The 18,638-nt window shown below is 43.2% G+C and overlaps 1 protein-coding gene across 2 annotated transcripts in view; it reads left to right on the top strand.

Annotated features, from left to right (window-relative positions):
• The window catches only part of PLXNA4 (plexin A4), a 586,108-nt gene that overhangs the window by 77,191 nt on the left and 490,279 nt on the right, over positions 1-18,638 (top strand). The window contains exon 1 of one of the 2 annotated variants that reach the window (XM_042972629.1): positions 8,541-8,595. The exons of the other annotated variant lie outside the window; for it this stretch is intronic. The gene's annotated coding sequence lies outside the window, so the exon portion shown is untranslated. Of the gene's footprint in view, positions 1-8,540; positions 8,596-18,638 lie in introns of those variants that run through there. 2 annotated transcript variants of the gene reach the window in all.

Below are 18,638 nucleotides of genomic sequence, written 5' to 3'. Positions count from 1 at the left end.
GGGTGGCTCAGTTGGTTAAGCATCTGACTCTTGATTTAAACTCAGGTCATGATCTCACAGTTCCTGAGATCGAACCCTGTGTTAGGCTCTGTGCTGATAGCATAGAGCCTGCTTGGGATTCTCTTTCTCCCTCTCTCTGTGCCCCTCTCCCACTCACATGCATGTGCATGCTCTTTCTCTCTCTCTCTCTCTCAGTAAATAAATAAACATTTTTTTAAAAGATATTCTTGGATTCTCAAGAAGGGGAAAATAGTTTGTTGACCTCTCCTTGAAGATACACTATTCTTGGATTGAAACTTGTTCTCAAGCCTATTAATGTGGAATTTGAGAAACACAACAGATAACATAGGGGAAGGGAAGGAACAATAAAGATAAAATCAGAAAGGGAGACAAACCATAAGAGACTCTTAAATACAGAGAACAAACTGAGGGTTGCTGGAGGGGAGGTGGGGGAGATGGGGTAAATGGGTAATGGGCATTAAGGAGGGCACTTTTGGGGATGAGCACTGGTTGTCATATGTAAGAGATGAATCACTGGGTTTTACTCCTGAAGCCAAAACTACACTGTATGTTAACTGATTTGAATAAAAAAACAGAAACAAAGAAAAAATGGTGGAGAGCCTGTAGAGATTTTCCCCTACTTGCAACCTAGTAAATTAACCTGTTATTGTTTCAAGTTGGCAGAAGACATGAGATTCCTAGATGAAAGATGAAAGATGTTATTATAGCAAAAGCAGTAGCTGCTTTGTCAACATATTTTTGTTGGCCCTGAGCCCCATTTCCCACAGGGTGGGAATGCAGGTGTCCAAATGACACCTGTACACACAGGAAGTTCCATGGTAGGGGAGGAACCATGAGTTTAGAGAACCCAAATCTTTTATAACAGATAGTAAACATGCCTGCCCTTTGCTCTGGAGTGAGACCCTATCTCTCTATCTTCTAGGGCTGTTTGCTATGTAAATATTCTTGAAAAGGTGGTCTGGAACAAAGGGCACTCTTCACTCTGCTTTTAAGACATGCAAAAATATGAGAGTCCAATGGAGAATTGTCTTCCCAAATTTATCAGTTTTATTTTGTCTAGGTGAGCAAATTCCAGTTTCTTTAACCTTTTGGCTTGGGTTCTGTCTCCCAACCCCTTCATTTGTTACACATTCATTCCTACTCAGGCTCTTACTATCTTTGAATTCTGTGGTTTTCTACCCTCCTGGACAGCCCCGTCTAGACAGACCTGTTACTCTGCTGTAGGGGACTCCCTGGGGACTTCCATGAAGGAAATGTACCTCCTTGTTTAGGGGGACCCAAGGAAACTGCACCTGGAAGACACATTGCCATCATCTCTTTAGTTCTTCAGTTCCAGAAAGATGAAGACAAATTGCAGGCAATTTAGAGACAAGTAACTTAGGTGATTAGGGGTGATGTCAGGGCGAAAGATGAAAAGAAGTGCATATGCAAGCGTCTGCTCAGAGTGTGCTGAAGAAATTAGAGGAAAGTGTGGGAGAAACATCCAGTGCCCCGCTCTGCAAGGCTAAGCATGTCTTTCTAGATACAGACCTCTAAGTCGGTTCCTCCCTAGCCTGACCTCTCTATGCACCAGTCTCCTCTTTTTATAAGGCTAGAATGAAAATGGTATATTCTTGTTGGGGATTAAGGGACACAGTTCATGTTAATCACCTAGAGAAGTGCCTGTCACATGGAAGGAGTTTGAGCAATATATACCATTAAAAAAAAGTTATTTATTTATTTTGAGAGATAGAGCATATGTGAGTGAGTGGGAGAGGGGCAGAGAGAGAGGGAGAGAGAGAATCCCCAGCAGGCTCCATGCTTTCATTGTGGGGCTTCATCCACAAACTGTGCGATCATGACCTGAGCCAAAATCAAGAGTTGGACGCTTAACTGACTGAGCCACCCAGGCAGCCCTGTGTGCCATTTTAATAACAGAAAACTTGAGCAGGAATCTTAGAGAACCTCATACTGAGCATCACAGTCTACAGAGGAGGAAGCTGAAGCTCAGAGGGAAAGGTGACTGATCCATGGGTACAAATCTAGTCACCGGAAGAATAGGGCTAACTATAAGCCAGGTCTCCTGACATCCAACTTGGTGCTATGGGGAGATCAGCTAGTTTTTTGTTGGTTAGTTTCTCAAGCAAAGGTGTGATTTTCTAGACAAAAATTCACCAGAATATTTAAGGTTACTTGTTACATTAGGGTTACTTGCTATTTTAATGTGTTTTAATTGTTAATGTCCACACACTGAGAAAAAGTAATCCCAAGTCTATTTGGTTTCAAGTTTTCCTCTGGAGTTCCTTAAAAGAAGGTAAATGCTTTTATGACAGCTTTTCTGAGACACCACATGACGTCTTCTTTCAAAGGCCTCCTGGTGAGTTTGTCTTTTTTCTCACTTTGGATGTTGACATCGATAGCTAAGTGTATATGGGCTTTTCTTGTGTGGGCCAACTAGGGGCAGCCACAAGTTCCTTATTTTACAAAGTTCTCTTTTAGGGATGGGTGAGAAAATTTATCCCAACTTCCCCAAAATAAATTAAGCTTTCTCTGACAACATAGGTTAAGAGTGCCAACGCTGTTGGTTTCTAAGGAATCACACAGTTTTTTTCTTTTTTTCGATCAAGTTACATTGATGAAAGAATGATTATTTACCTATCTTACAGTTATCAGTATTAACTGCCAACCAGAGCTTCTGACCTATATAAGACCATGGCTGTCCCACTGTGTTAAAATAATTCTAGGTCATAAGTTGAAACATGTTTTTTTTTGTTTTTTGTTTTTTTAGTGTGTCTGGCGAGGCTTATCTTCAAAAAAAATTTCTGTTGCATTCTTGCAAACACTGAAAATAGTCTAAAGATGTCTAATACTATTTTCAAGCAACATAAGGCCCACCACCACTAACTATGGGATAAAGAAGCAGAAGAGCTCTTAGGAATAATAGAGTCCAACTTCTAACTTTATAGAAGGAACTGAGGCCCAAAGGTTTGATCACTTGTCCAAAGACCCTGGCAGAGACCTGTGGTGGTGGCTCCCAGCCCCATTGATGTCCCTCTTTTCTGGGAATGGCTGAAGTCTAGAGGGAAGCCTCAGGGCCATGTCTGAGCTGTTGTTCTATTCTGGTGGATCCCTCCTGTTAGACCTCAGAGACAGGTGGTTCTCAATCCTGGACTAACACTGGGCTTATAATGTCTCTTTTTAAGAGTATGGCTTTCAAAACAGCGTCTAAAAGGTTTTTGAGGTCAAGTCCATGAAGGGAAGCATGGGTGGAAGGAATTCCGTATTCTCCTGATGCTGCATGACTGTAGCCACTCTTGTGCCTTCTCTTTATGTGTCTTGTTCAGCTTTTTCTTCTGTTTCATGAGATACCCCAATGCCCTTCCAGTGACTTCTTCCTAAAAAAAAAAAAGATTATTTAAAATTGATTTCTGTTGCTGGCAACCAAAAGAACCTTAATTACAAGAGACACAGGATTAGTAGATAGCAACATTGGTGTTAGAACCCAGATCTCAGGGCTTTTATTCTAATGCTCTTTCTTGTATAGCATGTTGCCACTCAATAGTCTATAAATCCTTGGTATAACTCCTGCTTTGTCCAATAATACTTATTGGACAGTGGAAGTTCTAGGAAAACAAGAGACTTTTCTGGGAATCCTTACTGAAAGCTCGTTTGGGAAAAAAAATTATGAGTTAGAGAAAATCAAAATCACACATATACCTAAATACTCTATTGCATTAAACTAGAATAATGGATTCAGTTTACTTTAAAATGAGATATAATTATAACACAATCTCTAGATTTACCAAAGCATTAATATACAAAATAGAGAGCCATTCTCTGAATTTTGAAATATCTTTCACTGGCATGTTTAATAATACCACTTTGTTTTCTGAGTTCCTGGAGGGATGCAAATCAATGCTCTATAGACAAATGAAGATGCTTCTCTTCAAGGTTGCAAGGAAAAAAAAATAAAATTTCTATTTTACTACTGTTCCTGTTTTATCAATAGAGAAACCAAAGCACTGAGCACAGTTAATTGCTCGAGATCTGCTGAGGGGAGGCAGAGGCGGGGTCAAGGGATGCAGCAGAATGGAAAGTCATGTGTTTTCTGGTCTCAAAGCTTGGGCTTAGCTTGTGAAATGTATTTTGAACGAGAGGAGAAAGGAGGTTTAGTCTGTGTATTATTTATCTTTATTCTTCCAGGGTCTAGCACATAAACAGGTGCCTAATAAGTATCAAAGGGAAGGAAAGAAGAATGGAGGGGGTGAAGGAGGGGAAGATAGGGGGAGGGAGGAGGGAAGAAAGTCTGCATGCTGCCTCATTGGGGGCCATGAAAGGAGTGCTCTGTTGCAAACTGTCCCATGAAGTCCTTGGGATACATGCGCAGGTGTATTGATGAGCACAAGTTGACAACCCTGTCACCACTGTGGCTGAAATGGGGTCTAATCTGCAGGGAGTGGAGAAGAGATACAGGGCGGGACACACAAAGAGGGAAAAGAGAAATCAAACTAAACCCAAACAAAAGTAAAGAGGTTGATCTTTACTCTGGAGAAATAGTGGTACAGCATGGGGAGCAAGTGTTGTGGTGCTGCTGGGCTCCTTCCATCCGACTTGCCTTTCAGCCTCCCTCCTTGTCCGGGGCGCCGAGTACTCTCCTGTTCTAGATCAAAACCAGCCTCCTGGCGGAGACACTTCCAAAACCGAATAAAACACCAATGCCTTTTTAAAGGGTTATCAAACCTTTTGTGTCTTAACAGTTTTAAACCTTGACCTACAGGACTGACTTTGTAGTGATGGAATTAAGATCGTCAGCCAGAGGATTGGCGAGGTTTTGTTTGGCGCCTTGAAATGAATCTCACAGAATGACTCTCACTGGCTTCTTCCTGCTTTTCCCCCAGACATCCGTCCCCTTCCTACTTCTTGACTCAGCCCTCCTCCAGACACCTGGGCGTGCCTTGTCATCCATCTGTCCAGTTTCCTGCTGCTTACCACCTGACTGCTGAGCCAGGCTTGAAGGAGTTTTAGTAGCACACACACACACACACACACACACACACACACACACACACGGTATTGTTTGCTCCATTCAAAGGGGGTGTGTACTGTTCATGCAGCGTCTAAGGGGCTCCTCTCAGAGTCAGCTGGGACTGCTTAGGGCCCAGTGGGGCATGGCTTCCTTTCTTGAGACATGACTAGTATTTATCAGTGTCAGAGACTCACGGCACAATAGAAAACTTTAGGGAAAAAGAATTAAGAAGAGCAGCCTGGGGATGGACTGAGGTGGATAGAAGAAGAAGAAAGAGAGGAAAGTGAACAGGATCAGGATGGGGCCATCTGGCCAAAGTGGTTAGATGTCAACAGACACTTGCAGGTGTCCCCGAGGGGCGAGGCCACCTAGAAAGGTTCCTATTTTGGTGTTCCGGGAGCAGGCAATTGGGACCCAATGGGAAAACTTTGAATTCCACCGAATATGATGATGGTTGAGGGCAAGCAGTGTAGTTTAAGAGTATGAATAAACCGTGTGTGTGTGTGTGTGTGTGTGTGTGTGTGTGTGTGTGTGTTTCCCAAACTGATGGGAGGCTAGCCATTGAGACTTTGTTAAAGAGCCCACTATATCAAGAAACTATTATGTTTTTAATGAATCCGTATCAACTTCTGTTCCAGCCATGCCAAATGCTCCTGTAGGACTCTGAAATCAGACACTTTAAAGTCATGTCAGACCAATACTTTCGTCTCTTAGTACCTTAGTTTCTCTTCCAGATGAGTATTTTATGGTGGCACCCTCAAGTTTGCTTAGCCATATCATCTATGTAGCACAAACAATTCAAACTCCTGCCTCAATAAAATTGTACATCACATTGGATGATGGACTTCCTGGGTCAAAACAGTGAAGGTTAAACCTGTAAATGCCAAGGTTCTGTCTACAGTATGGAAGCAGTCTCCCCTGTGAAGTGCTTTGGTGGTGGCAGTGTGGGGGGTGGTGGTTCCCACTAGACTCGGATCCATTTAAAGCTCTGAGCTAATCTGTTCTGAGATGAAGCGAAGGAGGTTCTTCACAGAGTCGTGAATCTATCTGAAAATTCTCCTTTCTTTAGGCTCTGGGGTGCACGATCCAGGCTGGCGAGCCAGCTGCTGTGTAGTTCCCTGTCCTTCTGGGACAGGGTAGTTTGGCTACAGCGTGAGTCTCCCTGGCTCTGAGAGGGATCCTGGCATGGGGACCTGAGCAGGGGGGAAGCAGCAGACAGGGGGAGCCCAGCAGGCGAGCCAAGCCTGGAAAAGGCAGTAGCATCTGCCAAGTTGATAAAGAGCACTGTCACTGATCTTGAAATCTAGTGTGGAAGGAGGGAGGGAGCAGAGGGGGAGGGGAGGGCTGGGGTCCCAACAGGGGAGTCAGAGCACTTCCTTTCCGCTGTGATTCCAGGCCTGCCTAGCAGACAGAATCATTCAGAGAAAGGAATTGGGGAGGGGGGAAGAAAATCAATTGTTTTTCATTTGTATTGATTGCCTTCAATGAATCTCTGTGGTAATGTAGTGGGAGGGGAACGGAGGAGGAAGGGTCAGCCTCCAAGGGTGAGTGTGTGGCCATCCAGTGTGGCAGCGGGAGGGCCATGAGGCCGCAGAGGTCCCTAGGACTGCAACCTGCCCACAGTGTTCCCCAGAGGATGCAGAGGGGACTTCACTGAAGTCTATATATCAGGGGTTAGGAGAAAAACCAGAAGATGCTTGTCTCAATGTTTGGGGTTGGAGTCCTTTCCAGGTGGATTAGATTTTTACCCCCTATTGTATAAAATGATACACATTAAAACAAAAACAAAAATGGCTACAGGAATGAGTAATATGGTAGAAAAATGCCTAATTGCACCAGAGTATTGTAACCATTTCAGTCCTATCTCTATACATGGTTTATACAGTTGTGGTAGAACTACATGTACTTTAATGTATTTTGCTTTTTTTTTTCTTTGCTTCTCTGTAAAGTGCATTTTCCACATTATTAAAAGCTCTTTTTTTTTTTTAAATTAAGTCTATTAATTTATTTTGAGAGGGACAGTGCTCAGGACGGAGATGCAGAGAGAGGGAAAGAGAGAATCCCAAGAAGGGTTGGTGCTGTCAGTGCAGAGCAGGATGACATAGGGCTTGATCCCACAAATCGTGAGATCATGACCTGAGCTGAATTCAAGAGTCCGGTGCTTAACCTACTGAGCCACCCAGGTGCCCCTAAGAGCTCCTTCTTTTTAAAATGTTTACTTTTGAGAGAGAGGATGCACATGTGTGCACAGGCATGGGTGTACGTGTGGGGGGGCAGAGGCAGAGGGGGACAGAAGATCCCAAGTGGGCTCTATGCTGATAGTGACAAGGGGCTCGAACTCATGAACTGTGAGATCATGACTTGAGCTGAAGTCAGCCACTTAATTGACCGAGCCATCCAGGTGCCCCTTAAAAGCTCTTTAAAGGATGCTTTGAGAAAGACTTTTTTGAGCATAAAATAACAAATGGCCATTATAGAAATTTGGAAACATTTTTAAAAATATGAAAAAGAAAGTAATGACACTCATAATTTCACTGCCCAGAAATGATTCCTCTTGATATTTTAGTATATTTCATTTTAAGCTTTTTTTCCGTGCATATAAAGTGTATTTTCCTCCACGATCTTTTGATCATGAAGTATGTGGAGTTTTTTATGTTCTGCTTTTTCATTTATGTTATTACAATTTTTTGAATCATGATTTTTAATGTTTGCATAATATTCCATGGTATATGTGTGCACCAGTCTTTGTTCAACAGATCTGCTACTATTTCCAACGTTTTGAACATGGTGATCGCTATCTTTACATCTGTCCTTAATCTGTCTCTTGGTACCTAGAAAAGAAGATTATTTCTTCTTAGGTGGGCCTGGATTTTTCCCTCAGCTTCAGGTAGGAGCTCCCATTCTCAGCCCAGTAAGGCTCTGCCTGTACAAAGCTCCTGACCTGGGTTCAGAACCTGGTGGAAACTTCCTATAGCAGTGGTGGGTCTCCTTCCAACAATCCTCATCTTTTTAAATTAAAAAAATTTTTTTTTAATGTTTATTTATTTTTGACACAGAGAGAGAGAGAGAAACAGAGAGCATGAGTGTGGGAGGGGCAGAGAGAGAGGGAGACACAGAATCCAAAGCAGGCTCCGGGCTCTGAGCTGTCAGCACAGAGCCCGACGCGGGGCTCGAACTCACGAACCATGAGATCCTGACCTGAACCGAAGTTAATCGGCTGACACTTAATCGACTGAGCCACCCAGCCCCTCCCCCCCAATTTTTTTAAGTGTTTTTCTAGAGCTTTGCTGCCTAATGTATTAATACATAGCCACTAGCTATATGTGGCTCTTCAAATTTAAATTAATTAAAATCAAATAAAACTATAAATTACGTTTCTTGGTCACATCAGCTACATTTCAAGTGCTCAAGAGGCACATGGGATGCATGGCTACCATACTGAATAGTAAAGATATAGAACACTGCCATGGAAAGTTCTATAGGACAGCACCAGGGAAACCATTATCCTGAGACTCCGGCAGCAAATGGCAAAGCAGGGGCTGCAAGGCTGATGCATCCAGGGAAATCAGGTATTTAGGGGTGAGTGGCTTAAACACACCAGGTAATTGAGAAGGAAAGGGCTTGGAACACAAGATACACACCAACACTCGTGGAAAAAAAAAAAAAAAAAGCTACAGCTCCAAGCCATTTACACTCACATTTCAACTGCAGTGCCAGCATCCAAATTCAAACTGCTGCCTTCCCAGCCCATGGCGTCAGTCAGCTTTATAGAAAGGCCTCCAGGCTTTCATTACTTTGGAGACAGGCTGGTGACCACAGAAAATCTTGTTTCAAGCTATGAGTTGTTTGGGAGGCAGATGCTGGACCCCATAGGAGATAGTGTTTAAAGATCCTTCCCAAGTCAGGTCCTTATTTCTTGTCCACTGTAAGACATGAGCTCTGTGGGGAAGACAATGGAGGCATCTCCACACTCTAGGCTGCAGACTGGCCACCAGACTGTAAGTTCTAGAAGGGCAAGCGCAAGGACCAAGCTTGTCTTGTTCAGTGTAGGCGCTCTCTAACGTTTGTTGAAGGAGTGAACAAGCAGCGATTTGACAGCTCCAATTCATCTGATCTTGATCGGTCTCAACATGTTCCCAAAGGACAAATGAATGTATTTTAGGGGAGATTATGAGATTTGGGACTGTCGATGTTTTTCCTCATATTCTTTCCTAATATTAAATTTTTTATTATATAGTATTGAATACATACAGAAATATATGTGGTGTCCATGTAATAAAGTAATACATATAGCATGGTAATAAAACACATAATGGTGAATTTACCACCCAAATTATGAAGCAGAGTTTTACTGACACCCGGATTGCTCAGCCCTGGGGCCCCACAAAGGTAACACTGTTTTCAATTTTATGTTTACCATTCCCTGGACATTTCTTTTCTTTCTTTTTAAAAATTTATTTATTTGGGGGGCAAAAAGGGGCAGAGAGAGAGGGAGAGAGGGAATCCCAAGCAGTGGGGCATGGGGCTCAGTCCCACAAACTGTGAGATCATGACCTGAGCTGAAACTCGGAGTCAGACACTTAACCAGCTGAGCCTCCCGGTTGCCCCTGGACTTTTCAAACATAGTCACACCTCCTCATTTGTGTGAATCATTGGACAATATGTTTCATTTTGCTTGCTTTTGAATTTAAAAGACATATTGATTATAGTCCTTGGAGACTTGCTTTTTATGCTACATTTTGTTTTTAAGATTAACCTTGTGGCTATGGGTAGATGTATGACCTTCATTTTTCACTGCTACTTAATATTCCATGCATTCACTCTCTTGCTAATGGACATTTAGGCTATTTCAGGCTTTTGATTTTAACATCATACTTCCAAACAAGTTGTCCTTTCCCGACACGCGTATGAAAGAATTTCTCTAGGTTGTATACAATCCCCTGCTGATGGGAAGTGCACTTTTAACTTTCAAGATGTTTTCATATTGTGTCCCCAAAATGAATGCTTTGACTTTTCCTCCCCAAAACAGAATTCCCCTTGCTTCACATCCTCACCATCACTTGCTGTTCTCAGGTTTTTTATTTTTTGCCAGTCTGGTTTTATATGGTATTTATCATGCGCCTAATTTGTATTCTCTTGATGACTAATGAGGTTGATCATCTTTTCATACGTGCTTGTTTTTTTCATGTTTCCTCTTTGGTGACATTTTTATTCCTTTCTTTCTCTGTTGGGTTATTGTCTTTTCCTAAATTGACTTGTAAGTATTATATCTGTGTTCTGAATACTAATCCTTCGCTGATTAAATATATTTCAAATGTTTTCTCCCACTTGCCATTTACTTATTTAATGGTGTCTTTTGATAACTAAAACTTCTTTTGTATTTATGAACTGAAGTCCTTGATTTTAGAGTAGTCAGTATTTATCAATCCCTTCTTTTTGTTTAAGAAACTTTTTTATCTTGACTTTATAAAAAGACTCACCTATATTATCTTCTTTTTTTAAGTTTATTTATTTGTTTTTGAGAGAGAGAGGGAAGAAGGAGGAGGAGGAGGAGGAGGGGCAGAGAGAGAGGGAGAGAGAGAGGATCCCAAGTAAGATCTGTACTGTCAGCACAGAGCCCGATGTGGGGCTTGAACTCATGAACTATGAGATCATGACCTGAGCCGAAATCAAGAGTCAGGTACTTAACTGACTGAGCCACCCGGAGGCCCCTCTACCTATATTATCTTCTAAATGTTTTAATGTTTGCCCTTTGTATGTAAATTTTCAGCCTACCCAGAATTGATTTTTATGTGAGATGAGAATAGGAATTTATATATTTACCTTCTTTGCTTCCTTCCCTTGGATATCTACTTGTCTTGGTACCTTTTATTGTACGTCCCTCCTCTCCCCAGTGACCTGAAATGCCAGTTCTATATCAAGGGCATGGATCTGTATGAGAAATCTTGAAAGCTGGTGAGGTGAGTCCCTCTACTTCACTAGTCTTCCCAGGGAGTGCCTTTCTCTCATTCTCAGTGATCTGAGGAAAGGTGGTGCCTGTGCCCTAGGTCATAAACACCAGGGATTTGGAATGCAGACAATTTGCGTGTGAAACTTGCTTGTGAAGGCTGCACCAAGTAGATGAAACCAAAAACGTGTGTCTGTGAGGTCCTCTTTTCAAGGTAGGACATTTTGAAAGTCTTTTAGCCTTGGGCTATACTTTCAAGATCCTTCTAAGTCTTGAATTCCTAAGACAGATGAGCCATCTGAGTGTTAGAGTTTACTCAAGGACAGGAAAAATATCATCATTTGGCTTGTAAACCAGATGCACTGGATGTGAATGTCTCAGGAGGGGAGCAGCATGGTCTTAGGATGGCTCGTAGACCGTGATGCTGTGCTGTCATGCGTTAGGAGGAGAAAATGAAGCAGAAATACCCTGCCTGAGATACTCAGAGCAAAGCCTCTTCCTCCATGCCTCTGCTTCTTGGCAAACAGATTCTAAGATGTATCTCTGGACTGTCCCTGATGTAGAAAAATCCAAGGTCAGAGACACATCAAGGGAGGGAAGAATCTATTCACTTATCCATGCAATAACTATTTCTTGAGATTGATAACTATTGAGAACCTACTGTGTTCCAGGCACTGTTCTAGGCACTAGAGATAGGGGCCTGAACAAGACAGCCAAGGTGGGGGGAGGCAGGCAGTAAATGAAAAACAAAGAAGATAGATGTGGATAACATGTATTTAGAAGTGAAAATTGCATGACGCTCAGGGAATTTTTCTTTGAGAAAATATGAATGGCAGGAAGGGGCAGCCATGGGAAGGTCAGGGGGCCCATGCTCTAGTCCTGGACCAGCTGGTGATGCGGTGCTGTTTGGGGGACGTGGAGAGAGACTGGAGAGTGAATAGAAGGAGGACGTGGTATAAGATGAAGGCAAAAGACAGAGAGTAGCCAGATCCTATGAGGACTTGCTTGTCATGGTCAGGAGTTTGGATTTTATTTTAACTGAATGGGAAGCCACTGGAGGGTTTTAAACAGAGAGTGTGTGTTTAAGGCTATGGCTTAGAATCACTTAGAAAGTGCTTGCCTTCCTCAAAAGATGAGGAAACAGATTTGGGGGACCTCAGGAGACTAAACTGAGACCACTCAGCTAAAAAGCAGCAGAAGCTGTGGAGTGGGGGTCCTAGGCCACGCCATCTTGAAACATGGCGCTGCCTCCAGCATCATTCCCTGCCTGTAGGTGTGTCTCTCTGTGAGGCTGGATGCTCATAGCAGGAAGCCCTGAGGGGTTGCTGACCTGTCTGCCAGGAGGGTCTCAAGGCCACAGGAACAGAGCGATTCAAGCTTCAGTGGGTATGGGTTTTGAATGCCTGTGTATATTACACCATTCCTGTCTTTGAGGGTCTGTTTGGATCAGTTGGAATATTTGTCAGGAAATTATTCAGTTTTCTGTAGAATTTGGAGTGTGGTTCTCCCAGGTCTGCCTGTCACTGATTCTCCTATTAGAGCATGCGGGTCGTCCTCCCACGGCCTCTGATTTTCCCTGAAAATCCAGCCATCGATGTTTTCCCTTTTCTCTTTGCTGAGATAATACCATAGCCAATAACTTGGTGCCTTAACAGAAGCCTATCAGTGCAGCAGCTGGGCTGAACTGCCAGCACCTCTGCTCCCTTGTCCTGGGGAGGCTAGCATGGGCTCCCATGCTCACAGGCGGGCCTTCACTCATCAGGGGCCTCGCCATCAGATACCCTGCTGCTGACTATGAGGACCTCCTCAGGAAGCCGTCTGCCCAACTTTCCCTCTTCAGAGCTGTCCATTCTGTTCTTCCGGATGCCCCATCTGTATGAGCCATGGAACCATATGCTCTTGGCCACCTCACTCAGCTTGGCCTTCCCTGTTTTGCTGTCATGCTTTGGGCTCTCTGGGGATTCAGGGTTCTGTCACTGGGCCTATTAACCTCGTCCAGGACAGGAAGCCAGGAGACCTGGGTTCTCATTCCAACTTGCTGTGTGACCCTGCGTAAGCCTGTCGGGATGCACATCCATAAAATCCAAGGATTGTCCCAGTGATTCTCAAACGCTTCTTTGGGAGGGAGGAGCGTCTCCCTGTCTGTAGAAGCAATTTGAATTTTATTAAAAAACTATTTTTATAGCTGTAATAGAAAAACACAATGCCAAAATGTATTATATGCCAAATATAACATGTTAATTCGACCAACCAACATGTTAATTCATTTTTGCACATGAATTAACATGTAAGTCTCACAGATTTGTTTAAAATGCAGGCCTGGGCATGGCCACACTCAGGAAACAGGACCAGTGGGTACACTACTGCAGCACATACCCTCCATCCGTCCATGAGGAGCTCACCAAGCAAGGCTCAGACACGTGTTTTCTAGAAATGCCCCTTATCATACGTAACCTTGTCAGTAATGTGTGGCCGAGTGAACACGTAACACAATGCTTTGTGGTAATGTAGGCTGGGACCGTGTTTTCCTTACTAAATGTTTTGTTTTAGAATGATTTTAGATTTGCAGAGAAGTTGCCAAGATAGCACAGAGAGTTCCCGTGTACCTCTCACCCAGCTTCTTGTCATGTTACCCTCCTACATACCCATAGTGCATTGCCAGAACGGGGAAATGAACATTGCTACAAGACTGTTAACCAAATTAGCCTTTATGCAGATTGTACTGGTTCTTCCTCTATAGTCCTTTTTTGTTCTCGGAGCTGGTCCAGGATTCCACATTACATTTGGTTGTCGTGTCTCCTTAGTCTCCAATCTGTGGTAAATTTTCAGTCTTATTTTTCATGCTCTTGACACTTTAGAAGAGTATTATAAGTCTTTTTTTTTTCTTTTAAAGAATCTTCCTCAGTTTGGGTCTGTCTGATGTTTTCTCATGATTAGACCGAGGATTTGGGAAGCAAAACCATTTTAATGCACAGGAGTCTTATCCACTAGTAGCCAGATTATTATTTCCTCTTCTTGAGCAGGATTGAGGAAGGACAGACATAGAGGCTGAGAGCGTGAGTGATTCTGCTTTAATTCCCCAAAAGATAGGAAAAGGATTGTGTGGAGGAGGCCCCTCATTAGGAATCTGTGGGAGTATTGTGCAATGTCACTGTGGAGAGTGTGAAGGCAGAGGCAAGCCTGAAAAACAGCTCTTGGTAATGTCCCTGGGACCTTGGCCGTGGCCCCATGGGAAATTCTATATTTTATGTCACTGAAAACTTGGTGATAGTTGGATACGGGGAAGGATCTCTGTATCACTCATCTCAATAATTAGGAATTATTTGATATTGCTGGAAATGGAAAGCAAGTCTGATCAGAAGGACGGTCATGGTATGTGTGTGTGAAGGTACGTGAGAGCATGTGTATGTGTGTGTGTCGTCAGGTTTATGTGTGAGGCAGTGAGAGTGTGAGAGAGTGTGTGTACCTGTGAGTGTGTGTACATGAGTGTAAATGTGTATGTATGATTGTAGGGCTGGCAGTAGGTTGGAAATTGGGGTTGGGAATTGGGTTCTTGTCCTATTTTCATTTTATTCGGTAACTACGTCTCACTGTCCTCTATCCATAAGATGAGGGTAGAAATACCTGCCCCCACCAACCATTCAGAGGTACTACAAGGAGGAAGTAAGTGCGAACCATGGGGAAATAAGTAGTTGGGGGGGGGGATGTAGCATACTGTGCACCTGTAGGGATGGTATTATCATCAGGGGAATAAAGGAGTAGGACCTGCCATTATTAGTCAGAGAGGTGAGAACAGGAAGTGAAAGGAGAGTGAGTCTCTAGAAACACAGGCTTGGTTAGACAGTCAAGTCTTAGGTTTTGTACTTGAGTCCGTGTGGTGAATTCCGAGGTCAGGAAAGCATTCTGTGTAGACCTGAGGGGCCACGGACTTTTGCACTCTTGCTCCTTGTATTCCCAATTGCTGGCCAGATTTCCATTTCTAACTGGCACTTGCTGCTGAGGTACAGTATATTATAGACTAATTAAGGCTGTTAATGATAATGGCAATCCAGTAAGTAATCTGTGGTATTACTCTGATCTATCTCTGTCACCCTCCTTTCATCAGGCCATTAAGGTGACAAGCTTCATAGAACACAGTAATCGCCCCTCTGTCAGTCCCGTCTGTACTTTTCTCCGTGGAAGAGCCATGGACTGACTCTCTGGGGCTGGAGCATATGAAGATATCACTAATGGGCCAGACTGACCAGGCTCCTTCTCCATCCGGTGTGTTCCATTCATGAGACTTGGGCACAAGGGAAATCTCTTTTTTATGTTCCCTTCTCCTCCCCTAGTAGTCTTGCAGAGACTGGGACAATGAAATGAGTGCAAAGGAAGCAGATAGCTAAGATCTAGTGCCTGCTCATGGTGTGGACCCTTCATGGCATCCTTGGCAACAGGCAGGTGACACTCGGCTCTGCAAGCTAAGAAACACATAACTGAGAGGGCATTCCAGTCTCACTGGCCCACAGGCATCAGGGGTGGCCCTAACTCAACAGAGGCATCTACTGGCTTTCCTGCATCCTCAGGCTCTTAGCTGCTCTGCCCACCTGTTCTTACTTGTGCCTCAGGTGAGCACACTCGGTTGGAAGCTGGTTTGGGAAGTGTGAGAGAGGGAAGCAGGCTTTGGGATTTTACCAGAGGAGGTGACTCAGAACAAACCCTCCCCATTGTTCAAAGGCTGAAACCGGGAGCCACAGAAAGGAAGCCTTATCATTGAAAGTCCTAGTATAAAGCACTTCCTTTCATTTTTGGACATTGATTCATTGACAGCTAATTTTGGATGGGGACATGTGTATCATATATTCTTTCAAACCACAAATCACTGCTATCTTTTTCTTCATCATCTTCCTCTTTAAATCTACCATGAAGGAATCACAGTGACTGGGGACCATCTATTTCCCTGGCTCTGAGGCTGAAAGGGGGCCAGGATAACAAATGACCTCTTGGAGCCAAGTAACGTTCTCCGCTGAATTGAGACGCGCTTTTCCAGTGACCCAACCCTTTGATGGTTCAGAGGCAGGAAGCTGCCTGGGTGGCTGAGGGTGGAAGCTGAGGAGGAGCTGCTAGTCTGGAGCATTTTCAGGTGACCAGGAAGGTGGTGCTTCCTCAGAACGCAGGCCACCTCACTCTCCCATCTCAGCCCAGATCACAGCCAAGTCTGTGGTCTGCTGGTGGGCCAGGAAGGCTCGACAAGATGAAAAGAGTATATCTTGGTGGCAATAATAACATTCTTAAATGATAATAATTTCTGAATTTTGACCATTGCACTAAGAATCTTATAGTAATTTCACGATACTAATGGATTGTGTATCCTTAGTTTGTAGACCCTTCCTCTCGGTGCCCGTGAGAGTATTTAAAAAAAATTTTTTTTAATGTTTATTTTTGAGAGAGAGAGCATGGAGTTGGAGATGGGCAGAGAGAGAGGGAGACACAGAATCCAAAGCAGGCTCCAGGCTCTGAGCTGTCAGCACAGAGCCCGATGTGGGGCTGGAACTTGTGAACTGTGAGATCATGACCTGAGCTGAAGTTGGACGCTTAACCGACCGAAGCCCCCCCGGGCGCCCCACCCACGAGAGCATTTTTAACCACAAAAGAATAATTCCAATAAGGGCACGTTTTTTTCCCTGACCCTGAGACCAGGCAGGCATGAGGAGAAGAGAAACTTCTCAGCTTGTTTACACTGCATTTGGGTCGGGGTAGACTCTTAGCTAAGGCCATTTTGTGGGGTGAGAGAGGAGCCGGCAAATCTGGCAACTGGAGTCGAAACACCCTTGGCTGCGTCTAGCATGGTGTTAGGCACTGTGGGGATTCTAAATCTGCACATTAGAGTTCCTGCCTTTGAGGAGTTTTTACTCTTTTCTCAGAGAACCTCACCATGTGAAATGACTGCAAAACAATACCAGACTGATAGAATCCTGGAGAAACCTGAAGGAACCTGAAGGACTTTCGTCATTGTTCGTTCATGCAAAAGCCTTTCCAAAACAGAGTCCCTAATGAACTGCCCTGATACTTAGAACATCTTTCTTCTTCCTCATCTTCTTCCTCTTCTAGTCTCCTCCTCTTCATCCCTAATAGCCTGCTACATTTGTGAGATTCAAGACTTAAAGGATCCCAAAGGGTAGACCACTATAATTCTACGTCCCATCTCTATCCTCGGACACCTAATGCCCTTCTCTGGAGGTAACCAACATTTCTAGCTTCTTGTGTATCTTCCCCAGAATAGTCTAGCCCCTATAAGCAAGTGTAAATTACTTTTTCTTTTTTAAAACACAAATTACACTCACTGTTTTGCATCTAGCACTTAATATGTCTTGGAGATCATGGCATATCGATGGATAAAGAGTTACATCTTTTTTGGTTTTTTTTGTAACTCTAGCAATTTTTGTTTGGGTGGACCATAATTTATTTTATCCCTCGTTGATGAAACATTGAGATTATTTCTAATTATTGCCATGATAAAAATTGAAGCAACAAATGACTGGTGTATACTCGGTTATGTGTCCACGAGACCCAGTGGGCGTCTGCCTACATCTCCATCCTGTGGTCCCGCGTGCCGTCCCTTCCCTGGGCTCTCAGCTCCGAGTCTGTCAGCCAACTTCGCAGTCCCTCTCTCCAGCCCTGAGGCTTCTGTATATGCTGCTCCTTCTTCTTGGAATACACCCTTCTCTCCTGAGGACACCGGCTCACCTGCCAGGGCTCAACTTAGGAAGTATTTTCTCAGGGAAGCTCTGTTTATCATCAGAACACTCTGTGATCAATCACTTGATACTGTACAAGGTAGCTCTAAAGTCCTTACATAGTTTGGGAATTTTGATAAATTTACTCCTGTATGTGATATAAACAATCTCTGCACGATGAACCAAGGAGGGAATTTAATCATAATTTACTATATTTAATTACAAAAATGTTGGCTTTCAACATATCTAACATCATTTTAGATACATTTGGATGTAACCATTCCATATAGCGTAGGCTTTATTACCTAGAAAATTAAAGGAGGAAATTAGAACAAATGACTCATTAAAAATTTTATTGAAATCTGAAGTAAATTCCTTCTCGGTTGCGTTTTGCAGCTTATTTATATAGTATATAGAAGTGACTTTATTAAAAACTCAAGCTGCACAAGAACTTTATGGATATCCTAATTAAATTTGTTTTGCCATATTTCATCTAACATATACACACTTTTGTCCATATTTAACATTTCTGAAATTGGGATATGTCTTACTATGAATACTGTCTTGCAGTGACGTGGGTCAGGCAACAGTCCTGATGCTGTTATTGTCTGAGCAAGCACAGGCTAGGTCATGGTTGTTTATAACGTCATCACTTCAGTTGAGCTAGGAGCATTATTGACATTACATGGTTTGAGTTTAATTTACATTTAAAATATCTTCAAAAAGATCACACTCTGATTTGGCTCCGAAACAAACCGTTAATGTATAAAGGCAAGGAAACAGAACTGCAGGTTGTCAATTTGATATTAGCAAAGCAAATTTTTATCAATGGGAAGGTCGTATTCATTTAATATATGTTTGCGATGTAACAATCGAATGCTTTACAAGACCGTTATGGGCTTAATTGTGTCCCTCCAATATTCGTATGTTGAAGCTTTACTCCAGTAAG

Source organism: Panthera tigris, chromosome A2 (assembly GCF_018350195.1).
Source record: "Panthera tigris isolate Pti1 chromosome A2, P.tigris_Pti1_mat1.1, whole genome shotgun sequence".
Taxonomy (NCBI): Eukaryota; Metazoa; Chordata; class Mammalia; order Carnivora; family Felidae; genus Panthera; species Panthera tigris.
Note: the sequence above shows the minus strand (reverse complement) of the source record. Positions and strands in the feature narration are given on the sequence as shown.